Source organism: Rhinoraja longicauda, chromosome 35, assembly GCF_053455715.1.
Source record: "Rhinoraja longicauda isolate Sanriku21f chromosome 35, sRhiLon1.1, whole genome shotgun sequence".
Lineage (NCBI taxonomy): Eukaryota > Metazoa > Chordata > Chondrichthyes > Rajiformes > Arhynchobatidae > Rhinoraja > Rhinoraja longicauda.
Genome location: NC_135987.1, coordinates 701,504 through 712,276, shown reverse-complemented (window position 1 = coordinate 712,276; position 10,773 = coordinate 701,504). Strand labels below are relative to the sequence as shown.

General features: G+C 47.5%; 1 non-coding gene across 1 annotated transcript; it reads left to right on the top strand.

The window, feature by feature from the left end:
• The first annotated feature begins 10,245 nt into the window (after positions 1-10,245).
• trnaf-gaa (transfer RNA phenylalanine (anticodon GAA)) lies at positions 10,246-10,318 on the top strand. Its single transcript has one exon. It is a non-coding gene; the product is annotated as a tRNA-Phe (tRNA).
• Positions 10,319-10,773: the final 455 nt, after the last annotated feature.

The following is a 10,773-nucleotide window of genomic DNA, read 5'->3' as shown; positions in this document are numbered from 1 at the left end:
ATCAGTGGTGGGGAAGATGCTGGAGTCAATTATAAAAGACGAAATTGCTGAGCATTTGGATAGCAGTAACGGGATCATTCCGAGTCAGCATGGATTTCCGAAGGGGAAATCATGCTTGACAAATCTACTGAAATTTTTTGAGGATGTAACTAGGAAAATTGACAAGGGAGAGTCAGTGGATGTGGTGTACCTCGACTTTCAGAAAGCCTTCGACAAGGTCCCACATAGGAGATTAGTGGGCAAAATTAGGGCACATGGTATTGGGGGTAGGGTACTGACATGGATAGAAAATTGGTTGACAGACAGAAAGCAAAGAGTGGGGATAAATGGGTCCCTTTCGGAATGGCAGGCAGTGACCAGTGGGGTACCGCAAGGTTCGGTGCTGGGACCCCAGCTATTTACGATATACATTAATGACTTAGACGAAGGGATTAAAAGTACCATTAGCAAATTTGCAGATGATACTAAGTTGGGGGGTAGTGTGAATTGTCAGGAAGATGCAATAAGGCTGCAGGGTGACTTGGACAGGTTGTGTGAGTGGGCGGATACATGGCAGATGCAGTTTAATGTAGATAAGTGTGAGGTTATTCACTTTGGAAGTAAGAATAGAAAGGCAGATTATTATCTGAATGGTGTCAAGTTAGGAGGAGGGGGAGTTCAACGAGATCTGGGTGTCCTAGTGCATCAGTCAATGAAAGGAAGCATGCAGGTTCAGCAGGCAGTGAAGAAAGCCAATGGAATGTTGGCCTTCGTAACAAGAGGAATTGAGTATAGGAGCAAAGAGGTCCTTCTACAGTTGTACCGGGCCCTGGTGAGACCGCACCTGGAGTACTGTGTGCAGTTTTGGTCTCCAAATTTGAGGAAGGATATTCTTGCTATGGAGGGCGTGCAGCGTAGGTTCACTAGGTTAATTCCCGGAATGGTGGGACTGTCGTATGTTGAAAGGCTGGAGCGATTGGGCTTGTATACACTGGAATTTAGAAGGATGAGGGGGGATCTTATTGAAACATATAAGATAATTAGGGGATTGGACACATTAGAGGCAGATAACATGTTCCCAATGTTGGGGGAGTCCAGAACAAGGGGCCACAGTTTGAGAATAAGGGGTAGGCCATTTAGAACGGAGATGAGGAAGAACTTTTTCAGTCAGAGGGTGGTGAAGGTGTGGAATTCTCTGCCTCAGAAGGCAGTGGAGGCCAGTTCGTTGGATGCTTTCAAGAGAGAGCTGGATAGAGCTCTTAAGGATAGCGGAGTGAGGGGGTATGGGGAGAAGGCAGGAACGGGGTACTGATTGAGAGTGATCAGCCATGATCGCATTGAATGGCGGTGCTGGCTCGAAGGGCTGAATGGCCTACTCCTGCACCTATTGTCTATTGTCTATTGTCTATTGTCTATAGCGGGACTGTCATATGATGATAGATTGAAAAGACTAGGCTTGTATTTACTAGAGTTTAGAAGGATGAGAGGGGGTCTTATAGAGACATATATAATTATAAAAGGACTGGACAAGCTAGATGCAGGAAAAATGTTCGCAATGTTGGGCGAGTCCAGAACCAAGGCCCACAGTTTTAGAATAAAGGGGAGGCCATTTAAAACTGAGGTGAACAGGAACTTGTTCACCCAGAGAGTTGTGGATTTGTGGAATTCTCTTCCACAGAGGGCGGTGGAGGCCCAATCATTAGATGAATGTAAGAGGGAGTTAGATAGAGCTCTGGAGGCTAGTGGAATCAAGGGATATGGGGAGACGTTGGGCACAGGTTACTGATTGTGCTTGATCAGCCATGATCACAATGAATGGCGGTGCTGGCTTGAAGGGCCGAATGGCCTCCTCTTGCACCTGTTTGCTCTGTTTCTATGTTTCTAGGCACAAGCCCTCCGTTTCTTTCTCGAAAGCAGAACCATCCAATTTACCTCTACTAACACTCGACTCCGCCTAGTGGAGCTGGTCCTCACCCTCAGTCCAAGGCGTAGCTATGGGCACCCACTTGGGCCCCAGCAATGCCTGTCTCTTTTTGGGGTAGGTTGAACAATCTCTGGTCCAAGTGGACACTGGCGCGATCCCTGAGCTCTATCTCCGTTACATTGATGACGACATCGGTGCTTCCTCGTGCACCCATACAGAACTCATGGACTTCATCAACTTCATCACGAATTTCCATCCTGCACTCAAATTTACTTGGACCGTCTCTGACACCTCCCTCCGCTTTCTTGATTTCAAGTCTCCATCACAGGAATAAGCTGCGGTCTATTACAAACCCACTGATCTCACGACAATCTTGATTACACTACTTCCCACTCTGCTTGCTTGAAAGACTCTATCCCCCACTCTCAATTCCTCCATCTACGCCGCATCTGCGCCCAAGATGAGGTGTTCCATACTAGGACATCCAAGAGATCCTCATTCTTAAGGAAACGGGGTTTCTCCTCTCCCATCATAGATAAGGCCGACACTCGTGTCTCATCGGTACCCCACGGCTCCACCCTGGCTCCCCTCCCCATAGTCGCAACGAGACAGAGTCCCCATAGTCCTTATCTACGTTGGTGTACAAACTTAAAGCACACGGTATTGAGGGTTCAGTGTTGAGGTGGATACAAAATTGGTTGGCGGACAGGAAGCAAAGAGTAGGAATAAACGGGTCCTTTTCGGAATGGCAGGCAGTGACTAGTGGGGTACCGCAAGGCTGAGTGCTGGGACCCCAGTTATTTACAGTGTCTATTAATGATTTGGACGAGGGGATTGAATGCAACATCTCTAAGTTTGCGGATGACACGAAGCTGGGTGGCAGTGTTAGCTGCGAGGAGGACGCTAGGAGGCTGCAGAGTGACTTGGATAGATTAGGCGAGTGGGCAAATGCATGGCAGATGCAATATAATGTGGATAAATGTGAGGTTATCCACTTTGGCGGCAAGAACAGGAAAGCAGAGTATTACCTGAATGGTGACCGATTGGGAGAAGGGGAGATGGAACGTGACCTGGGTGTCATGGTGCACCGGTCATTGAAAGCAAGCATGCAGGTGCAGCAGGCAGTGACGAAAGCGAATGGTATGTTGGCATTCATAGCAAGAGGATTTGAGTTTAGGAACAGGGAGGTTCTGCTGCAGTTGTACAGGGCCTTGGTGAAACCGCACCTGGAGTACTGTGTGCAGTTTTGGTCTCCTAACCTGAGGAAAGACGTTGTTGCCTTAGAGGGAGTACAGAGAAGGTTCACCAGATTGATCCCTGGGATGGCGGGACTTACATATGAGGAAAGACTAGATAGACTGGGCTTGTACTCGCTGGAATTTAGAAGACTGAGGGGGGATCTTATCGAAACATATAAAATTCTTAAGGGGTTGGAGAGGCTAGATGCGGGAAGATTGTTCCCGATGTTGGGGGAGTCCAGAACCAGGGGTCACAGCTTAAGGATAAGGGGGAAGTCTTTTAGGACCGAGATGAGAAAACATTTCTTCACACAGAGAGTGGTGAGTCTGTGGAATTCTCTGCCACAGAAGGTAGTTGAGGCCAGTTCATTGGCTATATTTAAGAGGCAGTTAGATGTGGCCCTTTTTGCTAAAGGGATCAGGGGGTATGGAGAGAAGGCAGGTACAGGCTACTGAGCTGAATGATCAGCCATGATCATATTGAATGGCGGTGCAGGCTCGAAGGGCCGAATGGCCTACTCCTGCACCTATTTTCTATGTTTCTATGTTTCTATGTTTCTATCTTCCAGCCCATCAGCCGTCGCATACAGCACATAATCCTACGAAATTTCCGTCACCCCCAACGGGATCCCACAATTAGCCACATTTTCCCATATCCACCGCTTTAAAGCGTACGCAGAGACCGTTCCCTTCGTAACACCGTGGTTAAGTCATTCCTTCTCACCCAAACATCCCCTGCCCAGGTACCTTCCCCTGTAACCGCAGACGATGCAACACTTGTCGCAAAACCTCCCCCCTCGACTCGACAGTCCTTTCAGGTTAGGCAGGGGTTCACTTGCACCTCCTACAACCTCTTCTTCTCTATCCGCTGTTCAAGATGTAGACACCTAAACATCGGCAAGTCCAAACGCAGACTGGGCCACCTTTTCGCGGAGCAGCTTCGCGCAGTCTGCCTGAACTTCCCTGATCACCTGGTTCATGGACACTTTAATTCTCCTTCCCATTCCTACGCAGAACTTCCTGTCCTCGGTCTCCCCCATTGTCAGTAAGAGGCTAAACGTAAATTGGAGGAAAGGCATCTCATAATTCGATTGGAAAGCTTACAGCTCAGTGGTATGAATATTGATTTATCTCATTTTGGGCAGCCCCGGCATTCCCTCTCTCTCTATCTCTCCCCGACCCACGTCGTACTACTGGGCGAGTGGAATGCCGCAAGGCTCGGTGTTGGGGCCGCAACGGTTTACCATATATATTAGTGATTTGGATGAAGGAATTAGAAGTAGCATCAGCAAGTTTGCTGATGACACAACGCTGGGTGGCAGTGTGAACTGCGAAGAGGATGTTAGCAGGTTGCAGGGTGACCTGGACAGGTTGAGTGAGTGGGCAGATGCATGGCAGATGCAGTATAATGTGGATAAATGTGAGGTTATCCACGTTGGCGGCAAAAACAAGGAGGCAGATAATTATCTCAATGGTTTAAGGTTAGGTAAGGGGGAGGTGCAGCGAGACCTGGATGACCTTGTGCACCAGTCACTGAAAGTTTGCGTGCAGGTACAGCAGACAGTGAAGAAAGCTAATGGCATGTTGGCCTTCATAATGAGAGGATTTCAGTATAGGAGTAAAGAGGTTCTTCGGCAGTTGTACAGGACCCTGGTAAGACCACATCTGGACTATTGTGTGCAGTTTTGGTCTCTTAATTTGTGGAAGGACATCCTTGTAATTGAGGCAGTGCAGCATAGGTTCACGAGATTGATCCCTGGGATGGCGGGACTGTCAAATGAGGATAGATTGAAAAGACTAGGCTTATATTTACTAGAGTTTAGAAGGATGAGAGGGGGTCTTATAGAGACATATATAATTATAAAAGGACTGGATAAGCTAGATGCAGGAAAAATGTTCCCAATGTTGGGCGAGTCCAGAACCAAGGGCCACATTTTTAGAATAAAGGGGAGCGCCATTTAAAACTGAGGTGAACAGGAACTTGTCCACCCAGAGAGTTGTGGATTTGTGGAATTCTCTGCCACAGAGGGATAGCGGAGGCCAAATCATTAGATGAATCAAAGAGGGAGTTAGATAGAGCCATGGGGGCTAGTGGAATCAAGGGATATGGGGAGAAGTTGGGCACAGGTTACTGATTGTGCATGATCAGCCATGATCGCAATGAATGGTGGTGCTGGCTCGAAGGGCCGAATGGCCTCATCTTGCACCTGTTTGCTCTGTTTCTATGTTTCTAGGCACTAGCTTCTCATTTTCATCCTACAAACAGCGGTTTCGATTATCATCGTTACTTTTTTGCATATATTTCATTCCTTATTCTTTATCTCTCCAAATCACCGTCTATATCTCGTTTCCCTTATCCCTGACCAGCCTGAAGAAGGGTCTCGACGCAAAACGTCACCGATTCCTTCTCTCCAAATATGTTGCCTGTGCCGCATTACACGTGACATGTCCTATTAATTATCCGATCTTCCCGAGATAACCACCCAACGTATACAAAACATGCAGCTGCTCCTATCATGCATCTGGTCTTTTTTAACATGTTTCTCTGGTATTTAAGTATCGATCGGACCTAAGAAAGGATCGTGTGTCATTATTTTTTATTATAAATTAGTGAGTGGCCATGCATGACTTCAAAATTTGTGGACCGTGCAGTGACACCATGCATGGAAATAACTCTGACGTTTGGTGACAGCATTACGACCAAAGAGCTAAACTATTGAATCATGCCTTAGGGATATATCCACGTTAATGCCATGAACAGATCTGATAACTCGACCTGTCCAATAACAATGTGTTGAAGAATTGTCCTGGCCCTTCATGAATTCTCCACCGATAAAAATCATCTGCTTCCTTAATCAAGCTCTGCATCAGGCCTGCTATTTCATAATCATAATCATAATCATAATCATAATCATAATCATAATCATAATCATAATCATAATCATAATCATAATCATAATCATAATCATAATCATAATCATAATCATAATCATAATCATAATCATAATCATAATCATAATCATAATCATAATCATAATCATAATCATAATCATAATCATAATCATAATCATAATCATAATCATAATCATAATCATAATCGACAATCGACAATATACAATACGTGCAGGAGGAGGCAATTGGGCCCTTCGAGCCAGCACCGCCATTCAATGTGGTGCCTCGAGTCTTGACAATTAGTCATGGCAGTTGTCTACCGCCCTCCCAAACCACACCCATCATTCCTTTCTGACTTCTCTGACTTTCTGACCCAGTTCCGTTCTCTCTCCCCCTCAATCCTCCTCCTCGGTGATTTCAACATCCAGATGGACACCACTGACTCCACAATAACCGCTGACTTCACTGAAATACTCAACTGCTTTAACCTCACTCAACACGTCAATTTTCCCACCCATAACCGTGGGCACATTCTGGACCTTGTCTGCTCCACTGGAATAAATCTACATCACCTCTCTGGCTCCGACCCCACCCTCTCTGATCACAGCCATCACCATTCCCACCCCAGCTCCAAGGCAAAAACGCAAAATCAACTTCCGTAAGCTGAACTCTGTTTCACCTACATCGCTCTCATCCTCCCTCTCTGAAATAATGTCCGCCTTTCCCTTCGTTGACCTCCACAGCCCCTCTGACCTCACTGACTACTACAACCACACTCTCTCCTCCTGCCTCGACCAGCTTGCACCTATAAAAACCAAAACAGTTTCCTTCACCAACTCTGCTCCCTGGTTTACCCCCGAACTCCGCATGATGAAAACTCATGCCTGCCAACTTGAAAAACTCCACAACAAAACAGGTCTCACAATTCACTCCCACGCCTACAATGACCACTTGCAACACTACAAAGATGCCCTCTCCCGCGCCCACTCCACCTACTACTCTCAAATAATTCACTCTGGCTCCGGAAACCCAAAAGCACTCTTCTCTACAATAAACAAACTCCTCAGCCCCCTGGACACCATCTCCCAATCATTCACAGTTGACAAATGCACCACTTTCCTTTCATTCTTCCAAAGCAAAATAGACAGCATCTACAGCACCTTAACCACCAACGCACCTGCTCCCCCTCAAACCACCCGACCCCCCTCATCCTGTCAACCCCTGCCTCAGTTCTCCCCAGTCTCCACCACCGACCTCTCTGACCTCTTCACATGAATAAAAACTGCCACCTGCTCTCTGGACCCCATCCCCTCCAGCTTTGTCAAGGCCTGCCTTCCTGCACTCTCTCCACTTATCACTGCAACAATAAACTCCTCCCTGTCCACTGGCATCGTCCCGCCATCCCTCAAAATCGCTGCTGTCACCCCCATTCTGAAAAAACCTGGTCTCATCCCTGACACCCCAAACAACTTCAGACCAATCTCCAACCTACCATTTCTGTCCAAAGTTTTGGAACGTGCTGTAGCTTCCCAACTCAAATACCACCTCTCTACCAATAACCTGTATGAAACTTTCCAATCCGGATTCCGCTCCAACCACTGTACTGAAACTGCGCTCCTCAAAATCACAAACGACCTTTTCCTCTCCTCCGACGATGGCAACCTCAACATCCTCATCCTACTTGACCTCAGCGCCGCCTTTGACACCATAAATCACTCCATTCTCCTCACCCGACTTGAAACCTCCTTTAACATCACCGGCAGAGCCCTATCCTGGTTCAAATCTTACCTCTCTGACAGGCACCAGTTCATCTCCATTAACAACTGTAAATCCCCCACCGCTCCCCTCCCCCAAGGTGTCCCCCAAGGCTCAGTCCTTGGCCCCCTCCTGTTCATCCTCCTCCTGTTCCCCCTTGGTCAATTAATCCGCCGTCATGGTCTCAACTTCCACTGCTTCGCCGATGATATCCAGCACCTCATCTCCACCAAGTCAATCTCCACCACCACCACACACTCTACACTGACAAACTGCATCTCTGAAATAAAATCTTGGCTTCAATCAAATTTCCTCAAACTCAACTGCAACAAATCTGAAATCATCATCATTGGTCCAAAAACGCTCACCAAATCCACCCAAAACTACATCCTCAATATTGATGGTCTCCCAGTATCCACCTCCCCTCACATCCTGAATCTTGGAATCATCTTTGATCAAACCCTCTCCTTCGACAAACACATCAAACACATCACAAAGACAGCCTACTTCCACCTCAAAAACATTGCACGTCTCCGTCCATCCCTCTCCTTCACAGCTGCAGAAACCCTCATCCACGCCTTCATCACCTCCCGTCTGGACTACTGCAACAGCCTCCTCTATGGCTCACCCTCAAAAATCATCAGTAAACTTCAATACATTCAAAACTCCGCTGCCCGTCTACTCCCCCACTCCCCGATCCGTGACCATATCACCCCGTCCTTTACAAACTCCACTGGCTCCCCATCCCCCAGAGAATCCAATACAAAATCCTCCTCATAACCTACAAAACCCTCCATAACCTGGCCCCATCCTACCTGACTGACCTCCTCCACTGGCACACTCCCACCTGCACTCTCCGCTCTGCTGCTGCCAATCTCCTGTCCCCCCCCCATCCGGAACAAACTCAGATCCTGGGGGGACAGGGCTTTCTCCATCGCTGCTCCCACCCTATGGAACTCACTACCCCAAACCGTCAGAGACTCCTCCTCACTCACCACATTCAAAACATCACTGAAGTCTCACCTCTTCAGCACTGCCTTCAACTACTGAAGGTCACCTCACCTTCTGTCTCCTTTCTCTGTTCGTTTACTTATTTATCTATTTATTCACTTCTCTATGTTCTAGAAATCCCTGTAAAGCGTCTTTGAGTGTTTGAAAAGCGCTATATAAATGTAATGCATTATTATTATTATTATTATTCTGTTGACGGGGCGATCTTGGCTCCCGTGGGCGGCGGCGGGCCCTGCGTGTCGCGCCGATCAAGCTCCCGCATTGGGGTGGTGGGCATCTCAGCTCCCCGTGCCGGACGATCGGACCCTGGTTCGGGGCGAGTCGAACCTTCTCTGATTTGGAGCTTCTCCACTGCGTGCTCCACGATGTTTAAATCCGCAGGCCTCAGTTAGAGCGTCGATCACAGGCAAGGGATCGCAGGCTCTGATGGTATGTCCACGGCCACGCGGTGGGGTTCAATATCAGTCCCGAGCAAGGACTCCAGCTCCATGATGTGAGGCCGCAGAGCGACCGGAGATACAACCCGGAAAATAATCGCATTTCCAGCGAGGTAAGGGATTGGAAAAAGAGTTTCATCCGACCCCCCCCCCCACCCCCACCTCCGCCACATAAAATAAACCGGAGAACATGAACACAGACTTTTAAAACACACTAAAAATAACAAAAAATACGAAAAACAACCAGACAGTTGGCGAGGCTGCCATCGCTGATGGCGCCACCCCCGTGGTTTCCTGTTCTGAATTCGATCGTGAGTAAAACTCAACCAGTTAGCTGTGTTGGGGATCTGAGTGACCGGGGCACAAACGAATATAGAAACACAGAGAGTAACACGTTCTTCTACAGCATCTCTAGCAGAAGAAACAACTTGCGACAAGCGTAGCACGCCTGGATTATCGGCCGCAGTAGATAATGCTCATGGAACATTAGCCAGTCCGTGAATTCTGCTACCCAGATGGATGTGAAAACATTTTCTGAGATTGCGTTTTCGGTATTTCGCTGACAAGGACTCTCATAGAAATCCCAGTGGAGTGGATGGTTAATTTATTGTGGCCATGCGCACTTCAAGAGTCGGTCACGAAGAGAAATGTGGTGTGCACATTGCGGGCGCTGCTCTTCATTTCGACAGAGATTCTCATTACCGCAAACCCATTGCATTTTGCAGACTCTCGCTCAGATTCCCTCTCTCAGACCCATTACTCGATGTTACCTCACTTTGTTCAACTCTTTTCACCTTCGCCAAGATCTCAATAGAGGAGTAGAATTGCAATGCGTAGCGAAGAACTGCACATTGTAAGTGTGTAAATGAAATCTTTTAGTCACGGTACGGGGCGAGATGTGATAACGTTGGTGGATCAGGATAGGTCGACCCAATATGCCCAAATTCACAGCTTGTTTGAGGTTTATCGTGGAAATCGGTGAATTTGTACGACCAGGAGCCGGAGTGTGGCCGAAATAGGTCAGTCGGGAGAGCGTTAGACTGAAGATCTAAAGGTCCCTGATTCGATCCCGGATTTTGGCAGTTTTATATTACTCTAAATCATCGGGATCGACGAGTGATTTACGCTCACATGTTAGCGAATGACAAATCCGTTAGATGCGTTAGGATTAACGGGATCCTTTCAGAATGGCAGGCAGTGATTAGTGAGGTACGCAAGTCTCGGTGCTGGGACCACAGCTGTTTACAATATAAATTAATGCCTTAGATGAAGGGATTAAAAGTAACATTAGCAAACCACTAGGGCCCTGTACAACTGCAGAAGGACGTCTTTGCTCCTATACTCAACTTCTCTTGTCATAACGGCCAACATGTCAATAGACAATAGACAATAGGTGCAGGAGTAGGTCATTCGGCCCTTCGAGCCAGCACCGCCATTCAATGTGATCATGGCTGATCATTCTCAATCAGTACCCCGTTCCTGCTTTCTCCCCATACCCCCTGACTCCGCTATCCTTAAGAGCTCTATCTAGCTCCCT